The following is a 25891-nucleotide window of genomic DNA, read 5'->3' on the forward strand; positions in this document are numbered from 1 at the left end:
CTTTATAGAACCTCCAGCACTATACGAATCACGTGGATCATGCAGATACCAATTTCTTGCACATTGTGCGGGATCCATGTGACTCTAAAGGTTACTGCTAATTATTCTTGTCACAGAACATTGTGTCCTGTGCGAAGATCTAAGTTTAATGCTTAAGTAAGAGCGTTCTTGTCTTATTGGTTCAAAGTGTGAATTACCATTCGGAAAGGGACTGCTGGAGGATAAAAGTTTTGCGAGAACTGTCAGCTTCTGGGAAGCAGTGATTGGAATTTTCACTCTGGGCCATAAGGCAAAGAGAAACTCCAAGGAGAAGCAATTGCCAAAGGACTGAACATTGCAAAACAGAATCACATGTTTTGTCTTGTTTTTTTCCCCCCTTTGCCCTTTATGAAGACGGAAAGCTTTAATTATTAAAAACAAAAACAAAAAAGACCTAAAGGAGCTTGTGTCAATTAAAGTGACTGATAGAAATGTATGATTGTTCTGAAATATTTAATACAGAGAATGGTGAATATTTTATGCAAGAAATATTTGTGCTCACAGAGGAGCCACATCTTAACATACAGAAATGTATATGCATGTCCAACCAGGGTTTTTTTTACAAACTCCTGTGGAGAAGCCTCAATAAGGACTTGATCCTGCTTCACTGAAGTCAGTGAAGTTGGAATTTCCCTCTTCACTTCAACAGGAATGAGGTCATATGGCTAGATTTTCAAGAGAGATCTCAATATGTTGGGTGCTGAAAATCTGGCTATAAGTATAACCATGGGACTTAAGTGCTTATTGCTTTTGGAAATCTGGGCCTCATTTAGGTGAAAAATCTGTTCCCAATTGTGGATGCTGGACACTTGAGAATCTGGTTGATAAAAGGCTAGAGATAGGGGTTAAGCCACACCATTTGGATCTGGATTCCAACTTCCTGGAAGTTTGCGAATCATAGAATATCAGGGTTGGAAGGGACCTCAGGAGGTCATCTAGTCCAACCCCCTGCTCAAAGCAGGGGCAATCCCCAACTAAATCATCCCAGCCAGGGCTTTGTCAAGCCTGACCTTAAAAACTTCTAAGGAAGGAGATGCCACCACCTCCCTAGGGAACGCATTCCAGTGTTTCACCACCCTCCTAGTGAAAAAGTTTTTCCTAATATCCAACCTAAACCTCCCCCACTGCAACCTGAGACCAAATGTTTGGTTGAAGGCAAACCTCTAATCATGACTGAAATGCAGGTTGGTGGTGGTGGTGGTGTTTTTTTATGCATTACTTTTTCTCTCCTATTTTTTGCTAAGGGAAAAGAGCACCAAGAATGTACAGCATTTACAGAGATTGATATAACCAATAGCGGCTGCTTTTGCATTTTTAAAGCACCTTTCATATAAGAACTTTCTACTAACATTAAATAAGCCTCATATCATCTCTCGATCAGGGCTCCTGGGTTCAAGTCCGTTCTCAACTCTGGCACTGACTCATTGAGAGCCCTTGGGCAAGACAACCTCTCTGTGCCTCAAATTTCTAATCCTATGTGGGCCCAACCTAACTCTGACTGAAGTCAATAGAAAAACTTCAGTGGGAGTTGCTTCGGGCCCTAAAGTAGGTATAACACCGTGTGTAGCACCTAACACACAGGGGTGTTGTGAGGCTTAATTAACGTTTCTGATGCTACATGCAATCCTCACATACAAGTTTTCCAGAGAAGTACAAATGAGCAAAAATCAGGGACTGCTGAATAGGAAATACCTTGCAATGAATGGCTCAAATGGTGAGATAAATATGTTAATTATTTTGCATGCTGCGCAGTTTCAGAGAACCACCCCCAGCTTGCTGACCCAGCAGGTAATTAGGCTTCCCCTGACTGTAATATCTCAGTACAACCAAACTTCTAAGAACCAATATGAAGATTATCATTTTGAATCTCTGACACACACACACACACACAGATTCAAGAGCAATTCCATGCCAATGTTAGATCAAATGTAGTAGTTCACTTACAATACCAATAACCAAGCTTGAACTCAATTTATGAACTGGATTTCATTGAATCACAGAATATCAGGGTTGGAAGGGACCTCAGGAGGTCATCTAGTCCAAGCCCCTGGTCGAAGCAGGACCAATGCCCAACTAAATCATCCATGGATTTATATAAAGGTTCTTTCAGTGCTGCTCTCTTCTTTAGGTACCTTTGGGGAAGTTTCCAGAAAGCTCCCCACTTTCCACTTAAGAAGTGGCTTTTTTAGCTGATACTTTGTGTCTCCTCCAAGTCAAAAGCTGTCCCATTTATTTAACCCGTAACATGAATAAAATGCATGTACTTTAGACAGCCACACAAACACAAAAACCACTCCGCTCTTGTGGTTTTGCTTATCAAGCTGTATTCTTTCTGTTAGCACAACCCGACACAGCAATACACTGGTAAGCACTACACCAGCCCAAGTTTAATCACTCATCTTGAAGATGGCAAAATAAATCTTTGTTAAGGTGAAACACAGAGATAAACAAAAGTAAAAGGTGGCACTGGAGGTATGGTATTCTTATCATCACGAACTATCGAGATGCAAGGCCAAATCTTTCCTGCCTCTGTGTAAATCTAGAACAACCCAAATGAACTGCTCTCAATTTGTGTTACTCCAGGTTTATAGCGATGTAATAAAGCTGAATCTGGCCCTGACGCACCACTCAGCCTTCCTCCAACGAAGGCAGTGTTCACAAAAGCCCAGTGAAGCACAAACATATCGGAATCATCATGCACAAACAAATCACATATCGACAAAGCCCCACAGCTCATTTCTATCTAAAATATAACAAATATTCATCCTCAATCTAAAGCAAAGGGTTGTTCCTCCCTGATGCAAAGCACACTTATTTTATATCAGGAACATCAAGTTTCACTCGCTTCCAAGGATTTGAACTCTGGGAGTTTATAATGGAATAAGTGTCCCACAATTTCCCACCCCCCCCCTGCGTCAGAGCAGTCCTACCTGATCTAGGAGTAGCATTTCCACTTCCTCTCTAGATGACAAGTTCTCTTCAAGGAGGAGCTGCAAAACAAAGTTTAAAGTGAGTGACGGTTTGCCAGCCCTTGCAGATTTTCCTCCAATAAGGCTGCAATGCAAAGTGGAGTGTCCCATGCTTCTGCACTAAGTTATGTATGGTAGTCTGGCTCTCCCAGTTCCTTGTTGCTATCTTTTCTGAGCACAGTTCCTCTCTTTACCTGTCACCTGCTCTTTCACATAACCTTATATGACAGCGAATAGATTTGCCTTTCTCCAAACATTTTCTCAGGTTTCTGACTACAGGATCTGATGCTTCCAGGCATGAATTACAAGATTTCTCTAGTTGCTGATTGAGACCATGGTACTAGCACATAGAATTGCCTCCCAAAAATGGTTAGTGTTAGCATGTCTCACAACCCCTTATCGATGTGAGGCTGCAGTAAATTCCATTCAGATAGACCTCTGCAGTACTGCCAATCAAAGCATTTGAAAATCCCGAAATTTGCATACAAACAATGAAATATTCAATACATTGGGTCTTATTTTTGTGTTACTTCAGCTGCTAAACACAAAACTACTGCTCTCCATTTCTGAGGATCTGACATGTTGCCTAACACAACCCAATAAATGGTGGTTGTGGTTGCTACGTATCACAAATCTAGAGCACCCCCACCAACAAGGAAGCAAAGGTTGTTTTAAAGAGAGATCCTACCAAGACCAATAACACCAATTCCAAAGCATTCAAGCTGACAGCGTCAGAAGAATGTTTCTGAGTTACCATCAGTTGTATGTTTAGGTCAAATCCAAAAGAATTTCTGGATAGGCAACAGATGTCAGTGAGACAGATCAGTTTTATTAAGTTATTGGTCTGCATTTGAGGGATTTGGAGCATGGAAGTCATTATCTTCATGTGTCTCGCCATTTCAATCTCCATTGGCTTTTCAAAGACTACAGATTACATGCAGGTTGACTGCTTCCATAATCTGTGGCTCAACTCATCCCTGGCTTAGCTCCTTTGACTTCAGTAGAGTTACACTAGCAATGAACTGGACTCCAGCACCAGAGCTTATCTGCTGCCTCAGTTCATAGATCATAGAATATCAGGGTTGGAAGGGACCTCAGGAGGTCATCTAGTCCAACCCTCTGCTCAAAGCAGGACCAATCCCCAATTTTTGCCCCGGATCCCTAAATGGCCCCCTCAAGGATTGAACTCACAACCCTGGCCAATGAGCATTTAGTAGGCCAATGCTCAAACCACTGAGCTATCCCCCCGCCCCCCTTCACATTCTATCTCACATCAAACCAATCACCACCAACTGGTGTTTTCACTGCTGCCCTTCTGCATGTGGTTTATTAGCAAAAAAGAACACTTAAAGCCTTCCAGGCCTCTTTTCCCTGCCTTGCTTAGTACTTTCATCATCCATATAGCTCTTGATTCAAAAGCCTTTCAAGCCCAGCTTCCCCTTCCTGCTAACTCTCCTTCCAGGATCACAGTCCTTTGTGGAACTCCCAGCAAGGACTTTTCACCTAGCACGCTCCTGTTCCCTGCAAGGCCCTCCTCTCCCAGATCTTTCATCCGGTAGTTCTGGAGAACATCACCTGCCCTCTTTCTAGTAGTCTCCCTCCCTGAACTCCACCGTTTCTCACTAGCTTCTGTAAACTACACTCCCCTGTTTCAGAACTACAAATAAACTTTCTCCGTGCCTTTTTATCTCCCAGCAGGCCACGTTCTGAGTCACATGGTCCCATCATGGGAGTTGCCCCCACCCTCTCCCTCCTCTTCTTTTCACCTGGGAAGGCAGGCTACACCTGCAACAAACCTCTTAAAGGGCCAGCTCACATTTGGAGACCCCTCTTTCCCTGCCCCTTCCGCTGCTCTTTTCTACAATACAAAATGCTGATAAAAGAATGTTTTATTTTAGAGATAGGCAAGTAAAGCTACTTGTTCCAAAGGCATCCACAGACACCACTTCATACACAGAATAGTCACCATTCAGTCAGAGGAAGAAGCTGGAATAGAGGCGATATCGCCCAGCTGCTTATAATACCGGGCCATGTTTTTCTCTCAGATTGACTCAATCTAGAGAAAGTCCACTGCAGTGGATTCTTCTGAAGGCCAATAGCTGCGAAGATGCAGGTGCACACGTGCACAAACTCCCAAGAGAGAACTAGTGCGCCTATGAACCTCCACTCCCAAATCCTGGTGTAATGGCAGATGTCTTGGCCCACAGACCAGGGATTGAGCAGGGAACCTACAGAGCTAAAAGCATGAGCTACTGCAGCTTGCATTAGAAAGCCAGACTTGGGGGTTGTAACAACACACGTCCTCTGCAGACCAGAACAGCGATGGACTTGTAAGACACACTCACTGGTGAGTTACTTTGGCTTCTAGCACAGAAAAGGAGAGAAAGCCTTTGAGTTAACATAATCCTGTAAAGCAACAATCCCTGGCAGAAGTAACAGCCACCTGGGGCCACTGACAGCTGTCTACATTAGCCCAACCATCAGGGAAAAGTCTGGCAACCAGTCATTTCAGGAAAAAGGAATGTGAAGTTGAGCCTTCAGCTGCTTTTGCACCTCCCTTCTGAGTCACCTGACATACAGACTGGACTTTGGACCTTTGCCCTAACAGTTTTATCATGGGATTAATATTTTAATTTCATTTTTAATGGACACGACAAAATTATTTGGACTTGTCCTGCAAATTAGATACTGGCAGCTCCCAATTCCCATGGTGAAATCAGAGCCCCTCAAAATACTTGCTCATCAACTCTGATTTGGCAACCTTAGATCCATACAGAACTCCTGAACCACGTGTTAAGGACAGTGGCCTTTCAGCAGGAAGTAACAGTGCTCTTAAGAATCTCTGGAGGACACTTTTCAAAGACACATTATGCAAGGCTAGGAATCTAATTCTGTCATTGGCATGATTAGGCCCATCTCTCTCACACGCACAAAGAGAACATTCTGAATTTCCTGTAGTCATCACTGTAAGGCATAAGCATAACAATAGCATTTACATTAATTTACACCACTGGAGGCTAGAGAATGTTCTTTTATTTATAAATAGATACCCTCAGGTTGGGAATTTGACTATGCTTTAATAATATGATTAGGCAAGTGTACTTCTCTATGCCTGGAAAGAGAAATATTCTGAATGTCCTTCCACACTGGGTTCATTTGAAGGAATAAAATGTAAGCTTGAATGCTATGGACTAGAAATATGATTATTCTTAGGGAGAACTATATGTCATGTCATATAGGAGGTGGCAGTCAGAAATGGAGATGTGCATCAGCATGAGTGTAGGCTGGCATAATTTAAGGGAGTTGGGAAGTGTGATCGAGAGGGTAAGGCACTGGATGAGGAATCATTAGTTTGGGTTTGATTTCCAGCTCTAGCCCTGATTATCTGTGTGACTTGGGGCAAATCCCTTAGCCACCCTGTGCCCTCAATGGTTCCTCTGTAAAATAATAATATTTACCCACTTGTGTGAACTGCTTTCAGGACTACTGATTAAAGTTCCAGATCAGCAAGGTATCGTTCTGAGGTGGGTGAAATCTTGTTATGGGTTGAATTAAAAACTCTTTGAACTGATGTGTGAATAAATGTCCCATTTAAGAGAGACAAACGTAGGGTAGTGGTGGTTGGTGACTCTCTTTTGAAGGGGGATAGAGGCACCCATCTGCCAGCCTGACATGGAATCCCAGGAGGAATGCTGCCTGCCAGGGACCCATATCTGAGATGTTACGGAGAGACTGTCAAGGATCATCCGGCCCTCTGATTACTACCCCATGCCACTCACCCATGTGGGCATTAATGATCCTGCAAGGTATGACCCTGAGGAAATCAGAAGTGATTACAGGGCTCTGGGAACAAGGGCGAAGGTTTGGGGGTGCAGGTGGTGTTCTCTTCGATCCTTCTGGTCAAGGATAGGGGCCCCGGCAGGGACAGATACATCCTGGAGATAAATGCCTGGTTGAAAGGATGGTGTCACCAGGAGGGCTTCGCCTTCCTTGACAATGGGATGTTGTTCCAGGAAGAAGGACTGCTAAGCAGAGATGGGGTCCACCTAGCAAGGAAGGGGAAGAGCATATTTGGATACAGACTGGCTAACCTAGTGACGAGGGCTTTAAACTAGGTTCAACAGGGGTAGGTGACCAAAGCCCACAGGTAAGTCAAAAACTTGGAAACCTGGGAGAAGGGTCAGAATCTGGGGAAAGCATGGACCTTATAGTAAGCATAAGGGAGAGACAAGAGAGAGCATAAGGTGGAAATCAAAATCTCAGATGTCTGTATACTAATGCAAGGAGTATGGGGAATAAGCAAGAAGAACTTTAAATGCTAGTTAATAAACACCACTATAACATAGTTGGCATCATAAAGACTTGGTGGGATAATATGCATGACTGGAATATTGGTATAGAAGGGTATAGCTTGCTCAGGAAGGACTGGTAGAGAAAAAAGGGAGGAGGTGTTGCCTTATATGTTAAAAAATGTACACACTTGGACTGAGGTTGAGATGGAAATAGGAGACAGACTTGCTGAAAGTCTCTGAGTAAGGATAAAAGGGGTAAAAACAAGGGTGATGTCATGATAGGGATCTACTACCAATCACCTAGTCAAGAAGAAGAGGTGGATGCGGCTTTTTGTAAACAACTAACAAAATCATCCAAAGCACAGGACTTCAGCTACCCATCTGTTGGGAAAACAACACAGCAGGGCACAGATTATCCAGTAGGTTCCTGAAATGTACTGGAGACCATTTTTTATGTCAGAAGGTGGAAAAAGCTATCGGAAGAGACTGGTCTAGATTTGATTTTGACAAACAGGGAGAAACCGGTTGAGAATTTGAAAGCGGAAGGCAGCTTGGGTGAAAGCGATCATGAAATGGTAGAGTTCATGATTCTAAGGAATGGTAGGAGGGAGAACAGCAAAATAAAGACAATAGATTTCAAGAAGGCAGACTTCAGCAAACTCATGAAGTTGAAGGTAAAATCCTATGGGAAGCCAGTCAAAAGGTAAAAACAGTTCAAGAGATTTGGCAGTTTTTCCAAGATACATTATTAAGGACACAAGAGCAAAGTATCCCACCGTGTAGGAAAGATAGGAAGTATGGCAAGTAGACCACCCTGTTTTAACCAGGAGATCTTCAATAATCTGAAACTCAAAAGAGAGTCCTACAAAAAGTAGAAACGAGTCAAATGACAAAGGATAAATATAAACAAACAACACAAATATGTAGGGACGAAATTAGAAAGGCCAAGGCACAAAATCAGATTGAACTAGCTAGATAGAGACATAAAGGGTAACAAGAAAATATTCTACAAACACATTAGAAGCAAGAGGAAGACTAAGGACAGGATAGACCTGTTTCTGAATGAGAGGCAAAAAAACACCAACAGAACATGTGGAAACGGCAGAAGTGCTAAATGAGTTTTTTGTTTCAGTTTTCACCAAATAGGTTAGTAGCGATTGGACGTCTAACATAGTGAATGCCAGTGAAAATGAGGTAGGATCAGAGGCTAAAATAGGGAAAGAACAAGTTAAAAATTACTTAGACAAGTTAGATGTCTTCAAGTCACCAGAGCCTGATGAAATACACCATAGAATACTCAAGGAGCTGACTGAGGAGATATCTGAGCCATTAGCGATTATCTTTGAAAAGTCATGGAAGACAGGAGAGATTCTGTAGGACTGGAAAAGGGCAAATAGAAGGCCAATCTATAAAAAGGGAAATAAGTACAACCTGGGGAATTACAGACCAGTTAAGCTTAACTTCAGTGCCCAGAAAGATAATGGAGCAAGTAATTAAGCAATCAATTTGCAAACATCTAAAAGATAACAAGATAAGTAACAGTCAGCATGGATTTGTCAAGAACAAATTGTGTCAAACCAACCTAATAGCTTTCTTTGACAAGGTAAGAAGCCTTGTGGATGGGGGAAGCATTAGATGTGGTATATCTTGACTTCAGCAGGCTTTTGACACTGTCTCACATGACCTTTTCATAAACAAACTGGGAAATACAACTATAAGGGGGATGCATAACTAGTTGGAAAACCATTCCCAGAGAGTATTTTGTCCAGTTCTAGGTGCCACATTTCAGGAAAGAGGTGGACAAATTGGAGAAAGTCCAGGGAAGAGCAACAAAAATGATTAAAGGTCTAGAAAACATGACCTATGAGGGAAGACTGAAAAAACTGAGTTTGTTTCGTTTGAAGAGAACAGAAGACAGAAGGGACACGGTAACAATTTTCAAGTACATAAAAGATTGTTAGAAGGAGGAGGGAGAAAAATTGTTCTCCTTAACCTCCGAGGATAGCACAAGAAGCAAGGGGCTTAAATTGCAGCAAGGGCAGTTTAGTTTGTACATTAGGAAAAACTTCCTATCAGGGTGGCTAAGCACTGAAATAAATTGCCTAGGGAGACTATGCAATCTCCATCATTGGAGATTTTGAAGATCAGGTTAGACTAACACTTGTCAAGGATGTTCTAAATTATACTTATTCCTGCCACGAGTGTAGGGGGTCTGAACTAGATGAGCTCTCGAGGTCCCTTCCAGTACTACAATTCTAAAGTAGGTGAGGTGATATCTTTTATGAGACCAACTTCCATTGGTGGAAGGAACAAGGTTTCAAGCTTCACAGAGCTCTTCTTCAAGTCTGCTTTAAATCAACTGACGGAGAGACACCTAAGACAAAGCCTAATATAATCTGCCCGTGTAGGAGGCGGGTTCAACCGGGCATTGTAACCAAGTGGAGTGGGGAGAGAAGCCACAGAAACGGAGAACAGACTGAGTAAGAGATAGGATTATTGAGCAGCTGCAAGTGTGTGAGTGACCCTGAATCTAGGGAGAAGTATATTGGATATGGGGTGCAGGCTGAAAAAACTGTTCTTGATGCTGTGAGCAAAAGAAGCTCTTTCCTGCTTTTTCATTCCCTCTGCATTCAGACAAACAGGACTTTGTATATTCTTTGTAATCAAACAAAACTGCATCGAAAATATCCATCCCCAATTTCTGCTCCCAATAAAAACATCCACCGGGCCCCAAACTTGGAGTAGCTACTACAGTTGAAAATGGACCACAATATATATTTAAGCATCTCTCTGACCAGAAGCACACAAGGAGTCCCATTAACTTCAATGCAATTACTCACATGCTGAAAGTTATTCAATCGCCTTGCTGAATCTGGGCCTAAAACCATTAAAGAAATTGCAACCTTAGAGGTGACAGCAACCCATTACAATGCTTTGGGCAAGTCTATATGACAAAATTAAGTCAACCTAAGTTACGTCCACATACAGCCACTGCAGTAATTAAATCACTTTTGCACGTCGGCACTACGTTCCTTGTGTTGGTGGTACGTTTCCTCATCTGGACAGCATGGGGCACCATGGGACGGCCTCTGAAAGGTAGCAACAGTCGACGTAAGCAACACAGCGTCTACACGGACACTGTGTTGACCGAACTATATTGCCCTAAGCGCTACGCCTCTTGCGGCGGTGGAGTTATTAATTCGGTGTCGTGGGCGAGTGACATCAGTTGGATCTACATTTTAGTGTAGCCATTGCTTTATGTCTACCTAACTCTGTCATGCAGTCCAAGCCTAAGTATGACTACCACAATTATGTGCCAAGGGGTGGGAGGGGTTGCAGCAGGGAAAGCAATCAAGAAGTAGGGATGCTCCATCTTGCACTGACTTAGGGCCTGTCTATATTGGGTGTTTTGTTTTGCTGTGTTTCTTTGCCGCTGTATCAATGTAGTTATCCCGCTGCAGAGCTCCTTCATCTAGAAAAGCCCTTGCTGTACTAATAAGTAATTGATATCATTGCATACCACACTGTCCTCCTTGAATTTAGCCTGGAAAGTCCTATTAGATCAAGCAAGTGTGTCTCACTGCAAGCACAGGATACAGGGTCAAGGATATAGATCAGGCAGAAAATGGCACACCAGTTCCACATTTAAAAAAAATATTTTTTAAGAGGGTTCAGTTCCGAGAAAATAAGCTAAATGGAAAGACGGGAAGAGGGAGGGTACATTGAAAAGGAGGGGCAAGGGGGATAGGGCAGGGGAGAAGAGCATAAAAGGGGGCAAGAGTGAAATGAAGGTGAGGCGAAGGGGCTGTGACAGACAAGGAGGGATGGAGCAAACAGCCAATGAGCCCAGGGAAGAAAAAGTCCCGCCACAACTGTATTTACATGGCAAGCTTTTGGGGGGGCAGGGATTGTCTCCATGGGTTTGCACAGCACATAGCAGAATGGGGCCTGCTCTCAGCTGGGTCCTGGAATATAAGTAATATTCCCCATCTTTACCTGTCTTTAAAAAAAGGTTTTATTCATGATGTCAGTGCTTAAAAACAGAGACTTGTTTTGGTTCTTTGTCTTTAAACAAAGAGATGTAACAATCCCGCTATCATCAACAAAATGAGCACCCCTAATCCCCAGCTGTTAATGATTTTAAACCATCATTTGCATCGTTTGGTGAAATAAGCCTATTATGCATGCAGCGCCATGAGGATAGCTTCAGCACTCAATTCTACTTGGAGGTGGGAAAGGAAAAATTCTGCTGAGCACATACGTCATTGCTGACCATCCGAGAGCAGAACTTTTCTGATAATATTTGGAAATTCGCAAGGAGTCAACTTTATGTATGGACTTCATTTCCCAGATAATGTTATTAATTTATTCATTAAAACATTATCGAGTTATTGAAAAGAAAGCGCCATCCTGAGACTCAGATAACAGGAGCTCCGCTTCCCCTGTGAATGGAACATTCACTTTAACAGGACTTTTAACGACCACGAGTGTTGTTTAGTGGATTTATTATATTATTATTATTATTATTATTATTATTATTCAATTCAGGCAAGTGGGGGGGGGATTTTTTTTTAATTCTGTTTACACTTTCGAATTAGGTTTTAATCTCTTGGCATGTTTACTCAGATTATTTGTTTTACAAAAAGAAAATGCCTTAAGTGTAAATGAGGAAAGCAAGGCTTCTTTCGACCGGGGTCCAAATCTCATTCTAATTCCCCTTTTCAAATATTCCTTACTCCTTGGAGGGGAGGGGGCATGGGGGAAGGACACATGGGGGGTTGTGAGAGTACATATGAGTAGGTAGCTTTGCGATTAATTCAGACACAACTCAAACCCTTACGGCGATGCTGTAAATTCCGCAATTCTGAAGAACAATTGATTGTAAAATTAACTTTGGCCTGTTGAGACTCAGATACAGTTAAAAAAAAAAAAAACATTTTTAAATAAAAGGGAACTTTATCAAGTACCATGGCAAACCTAAAGCTGACATCAGCCACAGCAAATCAACAAGAATTCCCTGAACAGCAAGCAACATGCATTATATTTCATGACATTCCAGGAGTGCTTGATTGCACATTTATTTTCATTGCAGATTTAAAGAGCTCGGCGTGTTGGGTGCATTTTAGATGCCGAGCTCTTTTGAAAATCTGGCATCAGGTCACAATGGGATCTGCTGGGTCCTAAACACTTTTGTAAATCTTGTGCTTAAGTGGAGACTGAGCTCTTTTGGATATCTGGCCATGGGGTGAAATTTACACCTGTGCAGAAGAAAAGTACAAGTCTGTGCAACCATTAAAATTCCAATTAAACCCAGAAAGTGAGGCTTAAAAGGGACTTCCAAGGTGCATACGTTATGCATCGGTACTTGGCATGGGATGAATTCCACCCCTATGGAGAGAGAGTGCAGACATTACCTGAAAATATCCAGTGACCGTAGGATGTTTTATTCGCAGCAGCATTTAGCAGAGGAATTTTGCCACAAGAGTTCCTATCCACCTCCCACAACTCTGGACTGCCCTTGCTTTCAACACCATGGAGGCTAAACTCCAAGGAAAGCCCCTAAAAAATCTGAATTGTTGTCTGAAGAAGGAAGCGGAGAACAACAGTCATAGCCAGTGCTTACATGAACTCGCAGATCTGAGGTACTGGGTTCTATCACTGTCTGCCCACAGAAGCTGATGGTAGCATGGAGCCCAATCTGCAGGACTAATTGCTCTCACAATTGCAAGGCAGAAACCTCCAAGGCAAGGCAAGAAGGGACATATGACAACACAACAGTCCTGTCAATAGGATATAAGTACACAAAATATGTAACTGTACCAAAGGATCATGATCCTGGGGCACAAAATCCTACATCTATGTTATTTATATGGTCCCCATTACCACTGTATTTGAGTCTCTTTATATCTTTAATGTATTTATTCCCCCCAACACTGTCTGAGGTAGGGAAGTGCTATTATCCACCAATTACCAATGGGGAATTGAGTTGCCCAGGGTCCTGTAACAGAGAACTGGCACAGCAGAGAACTGAACCCTGGTCTCCCACCTATCCACTAGACCTTCCTTCCCTTCCATGTCCAGGTAAGAGCTATGAAACATATGGGGAAGCCATTACTCTCATTAGACTGCACAATGGGGCTACTCATATGAATATGTCCTGACGACTATGATTAAGGGCTTCACAATGGGGCCACTTTTGACAAATCATCCTCTTTTTTTTTTTATAGAATTATCTCAAGATCATTTAAAATCAGACTTTATAGCCACAATCTTCACAGAACAGCAACGTTATTTCAGTTTCTGATGAGAACACCACTTTATATCCAGGGTACCTTTATACTTAGTATATAAAGGATAAGTATATGATTAATCAATTGTTAAGCATCCAGTAGGTTGCTTATAACCATCTATCACACCTCAGGTAGTGTTCTTATAACTAGAATGTGTGGGGGGACGAAATAGCAAATGGTTTCTTCACCATAAAATGCAATTTGAGGTCCATTGCAAGTAAACTCAATGGACATTAGGAGCCTAATGACCTTTGTGGATCTGGGCCTATGTTAACTCTGTGCCATCCAGGTATTCCTCCTATTCCCAGAGTAGCAGATCCACTGACCTTGTGGCCTCTTTATACCACAGGAGAAGTATAAAAGGGGTCATAACTCAGTCCTTCGATTTAGAAAAGCACCTTGTCTAAATGTAAGCACAAGAACAGTCCCATTGCAGTTAAAGGAACTACTTCCAATTTTAAAATTAGATACTTGATTAACACCTTGCTTAACATTTTGGGACCTCTGAAGAGTTTCTGGCCCTCAATATTTTCTATTTAGAATGTATACCTTGCCACTCTATATGTACAATAGTTAATAAGACGTTTCCCGTTTTAATTTTCGGAGCAATGGAAGTATTTAAAGAACATTAATAGAGTCAGACTTAATTTACTCTTTTTACCCATGCTTGCAATCATTTTTCGCCATCCTCATGCTAGTTAGCTATTATTTTGTAAATGAATGAGTTCATTAAAATTTGGTTTCACATTTAATTGTTCCTTATTGGAAATGTCAGCTTTCACAGTTCATTAATAAGGGCACTGGTGTAAAAAAAGAGACGGACTGAGGAAGCATGCTTCATTACAGAACTGTTGTGGGGACCATAAAGCTGTAGTTAAGGTTATGTCCATGGCTCTGTTACAAGCCCCTGTTGACCCTTCGTCCCTGGGATGAAATCACTGAGGCAATTCGCTGGAACCCAACAGATGTGCTTCTTTGATGGATGCTGTCTGATGGCAAAGGAATGAAACAGAATCCTCCCTAGCCTTCCAAGGGCCTGCTTGCAATCTGGCTGAAGGAAAAGGGTTGAGGTGGCAGCCGTCTTGTCATGGAAGGCGTGTTAAGGATTTCGAGAAGAAAATGGCTCCTTTCAATAGGACCAAATGCTGCGTATCCCTTCTGCTGTCCCCACCTCATTCCTGAAGCCAGGACAGAGTAAGCGTCCTTCCCTCTCTGAACTCCTGGAATCTACTCCCCTCCCTGGAATCCTGTCACACCCCAAACACAGCAGCTACAGAGGAGACCTTTACACATCTCCAGCATTGGATGGATAAACCAGTCGGTTCCCTTTAGAGTAAACCTACCAGACAATCTTCTTCCCTGCTCCAGACCTACTCCCATCATAGAATATCAGGGTTGGAAGGGAACTCTGGAGGTCATCTATTCCAACCTCCTGCTCAAAGCAGGACCAATCCCCAACTAAATCAATCCCATCATGCCCTCATCTCTGTGATGGAGAGAAGCCATGGAGGGGGTTAAAGTAAAGGGGATCAGAAAAATGGTTCTCCTTCCTGTGCCTGGTCTGGGGAAGCAGTGCTCAGCTGGTGTTGCAAGCTCCCACTGCCATTTCAATTTCCTGTGACCACTGGAAAGCCCTTCTGGAAAAAAATGCCCTGTAACATGATGTTGCCCCGTGGCCTCTCTGGTGCTCGTTCCTCTTCCCCCTGCACGGTAGAACCCTCACAATTCCATTCATTCCTGCTGCTTTAGCCCTGGGATGAGGACCAGACTAAATGAGGGAGAAAGCTGGTTCTTGCATAAGTTCTAGTGTAGTGCATCAGGCTCCAGAAGTTTAGATGAACATCTAAACCTTTGAGGTGCTCATCTAAACCTGACCTGTAAAATGGAGATAATTCTTCCCAGCCCCACTGGATCATTGCAAAGGCACATTCCTTAATGTGAGATATTAACATGAGAGCTGCACAAATAACTAGTTTTTCAATTCACTGTCAGTACTGAGGGGAAAAAATAAATGTGATACAAAGTGAAAATTCCAACAAAGAATAGTGGTGAATCGAAAAAGCGGACAGATTTTGTCTTGGGTCAAACAAAACCTAATTTCATTTTCCATTACAGCTGCTCCACTTCATAGAACATCTTGCATAGTCATTGGCCGAGAGAGAGAACGACTCTATTGCCTAGTGGTATAGCAAATCGAAAGAGCGAACCCAAAACCAAAACATTTAGTTTCTGGGAGGAGGAGACACTTGCATTCCAGTTCCTACTCCACATCAGGCAGAAGAAGGCATCAAAGACAGGTCTTCCACCTCCCAGATTAGTACCTTAACCACTCAGCTAAAGGTTATCAGGGAATCAGCACCACTGACAATTTGGGGGAATCGAACCCAAAACTATCTGGTGAATTCATGTCAAAATTGGGAATAGTTTCAGGTCAACTGAAAGTTCTTTTTTTGTCAAAAACTATTTGTATGAAAAACATTGCCCAGCTCTAGTTAACGTACTATGGTGATGAGTGCCATAAAAGAATCCTTGTACATACACAAAGGAACATTTTGGCTTGCATTTTTATGCATCTATTCACTAAGTGCCTCTGAAATAATAATAAATATTAAAAATGTATTTCAAAGAATGGAGCAAAATGGAATGTGACTGAAATAATCAATCATCTTTACAGTTTTGTCTTTAATGAAAGTTGTACAGTGTTTTCTATGCTCTGCAGAGCCTCTCTCTCTCTCTCTATATATATATATATAAAAGCAGTGAAACACTTGGGAGAATGATTGACGTGGATATCATAATGTCACAGTCATCTGCTAATTGGAATACATTAAAGTTTAAGCTTGATCAAAATTTGTCACTGTCAGCCGCCAGTTAATATTAATAAAGTAGATTACCATCAGAACTACCGCCCCTACCCCCCCCCCAAAAATCCATGAGATCTTTATGACGTAATCAAGACTAGCAGTTAAAACTGATCTATAAATCTAGCAGCAGAACACTGCCGTAATATGTTATTAAAGGAACGTATCTTGCTATTCATCCTGTATTTTGGATACTTTCTCTCTAAAATGCTTGCTAACCTCATTTAGCTCAATTAGCATTTATGAAACACTTTCTATGAAATGACTTTGACTTTGTGTTATCAGTCTGCCTTGTGCTACTTGCACTTATTTAAATGAAGGGATCCCTATAGCTTTTTGGGGCAGGAGGAATGCAATTTCATTTCTTAAACAAGTAAATAGCACATAGAGAATTGTCAGAAAAATAAGAATTATAAATAGGCTTTTATATATTAATGTTTAGCCTCTCCCCGCAAAAATACAATATCTGACAAAGATCAGAGTTGCTATGTGGGGAATTCATTACACATCTAAAAGGTAAAATTGGCTTTATTTGCCAGGTCCCTAAGAGTGAAAAGTTATGCGGTGTTGCTTGCAGAAGGAGGTATTAAAAGTCAGCTCCAAGTCCCATTGAACTCAGTGGAAAAGCTCACATTGACTTCAAGCGGCTTTGGATCAGATGCCAGAAATAAGGACTCTTAGGTCCCATCCCCAGCTCTGCCACAAGTTTGTGCCCCAGTTCAGCATGGCATTTAAGCACATGGTTAACTTGAAGCGTCTGCAAAATCCCACTGAAGTGACAACGGTCTAGAGTTTGGGACTTTAAAATGCACTGCTGAACAAGACCACTGGGGTGTGAACTTGGCCTCGACACTCAGGGCCTGATTTTCAGCCGTGTCAAGCATTTACAGATCCCATTTTCTTTACCTGGAGTTGTATGTCCACAACACTTCCGAAAAACAAGCCTATTAACTTTTCTGTGCCTCAGTTTACCCACATGTGAAGTGGCAGAATAATAATGCGCCATATGTGGGTATTGTGAGGCTTAAGCTAATGTTTCTAAAGCACATTCAGATCCTCAGAGGGAAAAGGCTATATAAATGCAAAATATTGTTATAATAAATATGCAAAGGTACAAACCATAACGTTTTTTCCTTCCCACGCAGCAAAGGAGAATGTAATATAAATACTTACCAAGGTGAAATTACCCATCCTGGAGATACTATAAATGGAAAATTCTAACATGATATTTTCTTGGATGAAAGCTGCTACGCAAGTGTAAATTATTATCATTAAAATAATAATTTCTTTGCCATGTTTAAGTTTTGCAGCTTGCACTGGAATTGAAAACTGCTCCCCGCTCAATGAAACCGAAAGGTATAAAGTAAGTTTTCCCACAGCATTTGGGCTCCATCTGAATCTGATAGCCCACGTGATCAGCACAACACAGAATATCTCATTAAGGAAAGAAAAAGACCACAGGGGAATGACCCAAGCCATCTGATGGCTTGTAAGTGTCCCATATGAAATAAGTTCATTGGTTTCTGGGACGGATGTCCACTCAGAACTTGTCAGAGTTAACATCCATACAGCCACTACTGCAGCTGGCCATTCCAGACACCCCTGGTTAGCACTCTCATCAGATAGGCCAAGAATTGAAGTGAGCACAGAGGTTGAACTAACCTCTCAACCCTGTAAGTGTTCCTCCCAATAGCAAGGTAGAGATGTGTTGGCCGGGACAGCGTAAAGAAGCCTGCCTGGTGATTATAGCTCCTTCAGAAAGCAATTCAGACACAAAGGATGCCTCTAGTTAGAGCTGGTCAAAAATTTTGTGATTTTTTTTTAAATGGGAAGGGCTGATTCAAGTTTCACAGGAACATATTGATTGTGTTAAAATTTTCAACTGGAAATTATCTCAACATTTTATTTTGATAAAGGCCAAAATTGAAACATTTTAACTTTTGCATTACAGAACACAATTCTGATCAGGTCGAAATAAAACATTTCTGATTATTTTGTTTTATTCAGGTATATACCCAGGGTCCTGGCTGGGTGGGGCTAGTCTGTGCTGACACTTCACTGCGACTTCAGCTAACTTTGTTGTAACTAGATCAAACCTAGCTTGGGGGTCTACATGTGCTACAATCATACCCCAGTGGCTGCTTGGGTATGTACCCAGGCAAGCAGGGCTGCAATCCCTATTGCAGCGTGGGCAAAATTTTGGTGTCTGAGGTTCAACTGAGCACCTTTTATCAGCACAAAGTTCACTTCAAAAAAAATTGATGTATAAATGGTTTATAAAGGGCTAACGATCAGTAAATGTTGAAAGCATGTGGCAGACATAAGTATTATGCGTTAGTGATGAATATAAGTGCAATGATAAAAGGTGTTATGTGTACTAACATGCTTACAAGAAACCTATTGGCCTGCTGGACTCTATAGTAATACAGCAACGGGTTCAGTATAGGGGTAGCAGGGTAAAATATCCTGGCCTGTGTTACACAAGAGGTCAGATTAGATGATCCACTGGCCTTACAGTCTACAAATAAATAATTAAGGTATCTAGTAATTGTGCATTAACCCTTTATAAACTATTTATAAATGGAACTGCAGTATTAAAGCGACCCATATGGTTCGAAAAAAAAGCATGTTATGAAGTTTTAAACAAATCCTTCGCTTTTCATGCTCATCACATTTTACAAGCTCAGCTGAATTACACTATGCTGTTTATGGAGAGAGACTCATTTTTATCCCTGCCATTAGCTGACCTTTTTGGTGCACCTTATTTGCCATCAATCATGTCCTAAGTGCAGCGTAATGCTCTCACGTATCATAGTTCAAGTGATGTAAGCCTTGTCTAAGCAGTGTTCCCTTGTTTACTGCTTATGGAGGGTTGTAACCCCGCTCACTAATGGTCTGTAACTGCTGCAGTTTCATTTCCTTTTGTGACAAAGTTCCTTCTCTACCTTAGGGGATCCTGCACTTATTGGTGGATTTTCTCGCCTCAGAGGTTCACGGCAGCCCGCAGTTTGGCCACTTTCGTGGCTCAAATCTGCCGTTCACTCAGTTAGCCTCATCACTGGCCAGCATGGGGAAAGGAAGAAGAACAATCCCTGAAGTCTTTGCTGATCCACCTAGTGGATCGGGGAACAGGCCAGAGACCTTCCCCTCTGGTGGAACCCACAGTCCAGGTCAACTCCTCCGGTATCAAGTAGGGAGCTGGGGGGATGGAGGGATGGGGGGAAGCCGGGCCCGCCCTCTACTCCAGGTTCCAGCCCAGGGCCCTGTGGATTGCAGCTGTCTACAGTGGCTCCTGTAACAGCTGCTTGACAGCTACAACTCCCTGGGCTACTTCCCCATGGCCTCCTCCCAACACCTTCTTTATCCTCACCACAGGACCTCCCTCCTGATGTCTGATAATGCTTGTACTTCTCATTCTCCCAGTAGTATGCCTTCTCACTCTCAGTTTCTTGCTCCCAGCTCCTCACACGCACATCACAAACTGAAGTGAGCTCCTTTTTAAACCCAGGAACCCTGATTAGCCTGCCTTAATTGATTCTAGCAGCTTCTTGATTGGCTGCAGGTGTTCTAATCAGCCTGTCTGCCTTAATTATTTCCAGAAAGTTCCTGATTGTTCTGGAACCTTCCCTGTTACCTTACCCAGGGAAAAGGGACCTACTTAGCCTGGGGCTAATATATCTGCCTTCTATCACTCTGCTGTAGCCATCTGACCCGACCCTGTCACACTTTGTCTGTCAAAAACAATTAGAACTTTAATTAAAAAATGGAACAAACAACAACTAAAAAAAATTGTGCTTCCACACTACCATCATGTAATTATAAACCAAAAAGGTTCAACACAATGAAAGCGGCTACAGGCACTTCAAAGGTTGCCCAGGTGTCAGACATGGAGCTCCCACAAGACAAACCCTTAAATAAAGAATATGACATTCAACTTAATACTAATCCAAGCACCCACTGAAATTTCTCATTTTCTCAACAAGCTAGCACCACAAAGAGACCAGATGTGAAACATCACAGATGACAACAGCCATTATATCCCACATTGTTGAAGAAGCATGGTCCAGGGGACAACGCACTAGACAGTGACTGAAGGGACAGATCCTCAGATTGTGTAAATTGCTGTAGCTCCACTGAAGTCAATGAAACTATGATTATTTACGCCAGCTGAGGATATGCCCCACCGAGTTCATAGAATCATAGATTATCAGGGTTGGAAGGGACCTCAGGAGGTCATCTAGTCCAACCCCTTGCTCAAAGCAGGAACAATCTCCAACTCTTCTATCCCCAGTTCTATTGCCCAAGCAGAGCTGGAAAGCCACTTGGTACAATCTGCTCCTAGCTCATCATACAGCATTTGTTTATAGTGCTTGAGGCTCCAATGAATATCTGGGCCCAGTTGTGATATACATTTACAAACACACAGTAAGAGTGTCTCTGTCCCAAACAATTTAGTCTAAAACAGAAAAGATTTAGAAAAGGGTGGGTAAGGAAAATGAGGTACATCGAGAACAAGTGACCTGACCAAAGTTGCCCAGCAGGACAATGTCTAAGCTGGGAACAGAACTCATGTTTTCCCAATTTCCAATCCAGCATGCTGTCCACTGGACTACCTTCTTTTCTATAGCTGAACTGCTATTGTATCTGGAGGCATCACAATGTGTCTACAGCACAGAATACCATCTGCTTAGGATGATCATCAAACAACAACACGAGGATGCTGTGACAGAGTTTACAAGGAACCTGTATAAGAAATACAATTACAAACCTCTATTTTAAACCTGCTGGAACAAAATTCTTGCTCTTAAGTACTCTGCATGCTGTCTGTCACCAACCACCTGATTGCCCAAGATTTTCAAGGACAGAAGCCTAAAGTTAGGATCCCAAGTCCACATTGAAACACTAGATTCCTAAGGCCATATTTGAACATTTGCCTGATTTTCAGAGGTGCTGAGCAGCGAGCAGCACCCAATGACCACCATATCATCAAAGTTCAACAGAGGCTCGTGGGTGCTCAGCATGCTGGAAAAATATCAGGCAGGAGTCGAGGGTCGAAAATACAAAAGCATGTGTGGTTTTGGAGTACAAGACCCACTGAAATTCAATGGGACATTCAACAGGAACTGTATGCCTAAAGCACTTATTATTTAGGTTGTAAGGTCTTGGAGGCAAGGAGTGTCTTTTTGTTGTGGGTCTGTATAACACCTAACACAATGGTCCATGGCTGGGGCGCTGATGAATAATTTAGGCACTTTTGAAGATCCTACTATACATCCCTATTTAGGAGCTTAACTTGACTGCTCCTGTGTTTTAAAATCTTGGCGTATTTTGATACCGTCAGTCTGGTCCTTAATCTGGAAGAGGCAAGTTTTTAAAGCTTATAAAGATGCAGATGGGCACCTAGTGGGATTTTCAAAAGCACCTACCTTTCAAAATCTCGCCCCAAAGCATCTTTGTTGTGGAAAGATGTGCCCCTTGCCATCCAAAATATATAATATTTCAGATTTCATTAGAGGCAATGGGAAATATTGTGACAGCCAAGTAAAGTGATAGACAAGGTAGAAATCATTCTATAAATATAAAATGTGTTTCCTTATGATTAGAAAAGTGATTGCTCACCCGCAGAGGCTGGTGGGCTATTGTGAAACCCAGAAGGCAAACCTTTTGTGTGTACCATGTAAGATTGCAATATTTGCCATTAAGCAGGCGAGGTGCTTGCATCCGCTAGGCTGGCAACTTTACTTTTTAAATGTTGACCAGATGGTCAGTTGCTGAGCAGTAGCAATATGATGGGGGGGGGGAAGAATGTAATTACGAGAGCGTGTGAAATTCGGCTGCTACAACTGCTATAAAATGTCTGAGTAGCAGCATATTTAGATTCCATGCACATAGGACAGTGCATGCATATGAAATATAACTGCCTGGAAGGAATTTTCACTCAGTCACTCTCTTTTTCTAGTCCCCTTTGCCTTATCACTTATGAAATGCTGCAGTACAAGAAAGTCTCAGGGGTGAACAGAAGACTCAGAAGGTGCTTGTTAATGAAAAATAATGGTTACCTGGAGTTGATTAAACAATGTATCAAATCGTAAAATAAATAAATATAAACCAGAGATTGAAATGATGGCTGAGAAATGAGCCAGGACGTGTTGGTTTAAGTATTCTTCCCTTGTCATGAGTAATTAATTTTCTCCAAAATTTATACTGGAGAACTGGATGCCACATCTTCCCTTCGGCTACATTAATTGTTTATTAACATACAAAAGGACCAATGACCTTTCAAATCTCATGCTTATTGTCCCTTGTAGGCAGGAGAAATGAGCCTTGTCACAAAGAGCAGCACTCAGGTCCTTTTTTATTTTGAGGAAAATAACCTTTTAAGCAATGAACTCTTCATCAACGGCATTCTAGACAGCATACTTTAAATATAATAATGATGGGGCTAGATGGAATATTCTGTTAATGTGCTCTTCACCTTTTGAGACTCCGTTTATTTAAAAACATGAGAATAAATCATTTTGAAATTATTATTGAATCTTATACGATGACAGAGATTTCAAGATTTTAAAAGCATACAATAAAGTTTTAGGACTCGGGGTTGAATGTCAGACACTGAAAGTAATAATAGATATTCCATATTTATTATGAGTAGGCATGTCTCAGCATTGTGGTAACGAAGGTCCAGATTTTTTAAACGCAGTGTTCTTGTAGCCATGTTGGTCCCAGGGTGACAGAGAAACAAGATGGGTGAGAGAACATCTTTTATTGGACCAATTTCTGTTGGTGAGAGACACAAGCTTTCAAGCTTACACAGAACTCCACCTGAAGAAAAGCTCTGAGGAAGCTCAAAAGCTTGTCTCTCTCCCTAACAGAAGTATTACCTCACTCACCTTGACTCAGATTTTTTTTAAAAGGTATTTAGACATTAATCTGTTCAGCACTGCGAGGCCTAAATGATTTAGATGACTAAATCCCATTTTCAGAAGTGACCTAGACATCAGGGGCTAGATTCACAAAAGGACTTAGGTGGCTAACTAGGCTCGCCAACCCTCCAGGATTGTCCTGGAGTCTCCGGGAATTAAAGATTCATTTATGTCATTTGATAAAACTTCCAGGAATACATCCAACCAAAACTGGCAACCCTATGACTAACTGCTGCTTTAGGTGCCTAAATGTCGGAATCAGGTGCCACTGGGATTCACAAAATGCCCGACTCAAGCTGCCGCTGAACCTGTAAACACCTGAACTCACTTTTCGAGGCCGCGCGGCCCTGTACTTAGCAAATGGATTTTTTCCACGGGGCAATGACAGCACCAACCTTTGGTTGGGTCTAGTTTTATCCCCCACTCCTCATTTTGCTTTTCGTAAGACTTCACAATGTATTACTTTCCTCAGGATAAATCTTTACCTTTTCTAGAAGCCCTGATCAGAGCGATGTAGCTCATACTTCTTTATTATCTTCCTAGAGAAAAAAAATATGTAGCTCATTCTGACAACTGAATAGCAAAGTACTGAGTAAGTCCTACTGCAAATGGACACTAATGAAACACACGAAAATTCCAAGAAGCTCTGGGAAAGTAAAAACCAAAGTATTTGAAATGTTTAATACACAAGATGTTGAAATCTGTAAAAGTAAGTAAAGGGACTGGATAGGCCCAGACAACTGGCAGCTGAGCCTTTCATCTAAAAGTCACTGGTTTGAATTCAGTCCATAAAATCAGTAACCAAAAGATGCAGCCAATCTCAAGGTGATCGGTGCTCTACATGAAACGAGCTGGGGGTCCCAGTAAATATTAAGAGGAGCTACTAATCATCATAACCAGTCCTCTTGTTGGCTGTACCAGCACAGAGGCAGAAAAGTAAGCTTCTATTTACGTGAGTGTCTTTAGCAATGGCCTCAGCTCCCTATCGACATCACTGGGAGTGGCAGTTGATTAGCGCTGGTCAGAAAACGGAATTTCTCTTCCCGGGAAATTCCAATGTTTTGAAATTTGTTTTCATTCCATCTCAGAAAGAAAATCAAAAGTTTCCCATGGAACTAAAATTATCCCAAAATTAGATTCAGAACCATCAACATGTTTAGTTTCAATAAGGTAAAAATAATATAAAATGTTAAATATAATTTACATAACATTAGAATATTTGACTAATACAAAAGTAGAAACCAAATTAAAAAAAAAAAAAAACCTTGACATTATTGAAATGAAAAGGGAAAATGTCAAAAAACTATCAAAAAATTAACTGAAATCAACATGTTCCCACAAAAGCTTTTGATTTTGATGCGACCACACTATCTGATGCACGAATTGGACACAGTCTATGTTAGATTAGCATCTCACAGGAAATGTTTAGCACTTCATACCATTAGGGCTTGATCCTGACACCCTTCCTTCTTTGAGTACCTCAGTGACTTCCACAATGAGAGCTTCATATGATAGTTACTCATTTTGGTTGCGATCCTGAGAAGTGAAGAGGACCTGCACGTTCCACTGAAATCCATGGCTATTGCAGGCACTCAATACCGTATACGATCAAACCCTTTATATGGTTCTTCTGCCTTCTTTGGCAGAGCCTACATTCAGCAAAACACTTAAGTATATGCTTAAGTCCCACTGATTTAAAATGAAACTTAAGTATGTGCTTAAGGGCCAGAATTACAAAGTCATTTAGGCACCAAAAGATGCAGATAGGTGGTAGAATTTAAAACAACACGTAAGATGAAAGTCAATGGGACTCAGGTGCCTAATGGAATTTTCAAAATTGCCCATCTGCATGTTTAGGCCCCTAAATAAATTTGTAAATCTGTCCATAAGGACTTTGCTGGACTGCAGATGGGGTGCTCAACACTTGGCAGGACTGAGCCCGAGGAGACCTTGGCCTTGTTCCCCGGGCCAAAAGTATAACAATCCACAAACTTACAAGGGCTGAAACCATTTAATGTTTCTTTAGCTAAGTGAAGAGAATGGAAATTTTGACAGTATTTTATTTCCTTTGCTCTGTAGCAAGAGCCAGTTGCTACCTGATTAAAGTCATCCGCAACTGACAGATTTCTGAACCCAGCAAGCTGTTTGACATGAAAGCCTTAGTCCATTAAGTTGCTAATCCAATTCATGCTAATGTTATATAGTGTAAATTTCCAATTGGGCACCTGGTAAAGGTTTTGATCAAGAACATTTGTAATTGATTTAGCAATCTCTTTGTGTCCTATTTTCTTTATGTCCAGGCCACGTGTGCATTTTGTGAGCATTCAGAATTACTGTAGTAAAGCCATTCGTTAAGTGCCACAGAACACCCTCCTAGAAAGAAAGGTTTATTCCACACGACTTTTGTATATATTTATTTGGGAAAGGGAATGATATATTTTGCCATTTATTATGCTGACATGCTCATTTAAAGTTTTATCGTGTCCCAGACTCACACTTGATTGGATCCCACTGATT

At 41.7% G+C, this 25891-nt stretch overlaps 1 protein-coding gene across 1 annotated transcript in view; it reads right to left on the bottom strand.

Moving 5' to 3' along the window:
- Positions 1-25891, bottom strand: part of LRRTM4 (leucine rich repeat transmembrane neuronal 4) — a 1034392-nt gene that overhangs the window by 628910 nt on the left and 379591 nt on the right. The window contains exon 3 of the mRNA XM_075123423.1: positions 2970-3029. The gene's annotated coding sequence lies outside the window, so the exon portion shown is untranslated. The remainder of the gene's footprint in view (positions 1-2969; positions 3030-25891) is intronic.

The sequence above is a fragment of the Caretta caretta genome, chromosome 26, assembly GCF_965140235.1.
Source record: "Caretta caretta isolate rCarCar2 chromosome 26, rCarCar1.hap1, whole genome shotgun sequence".
Lineage (NCBI taxonomy): Eukaryota > Metazoa > Chordata > Testudines > Cheloniidae > Caretta > Caretta caretta.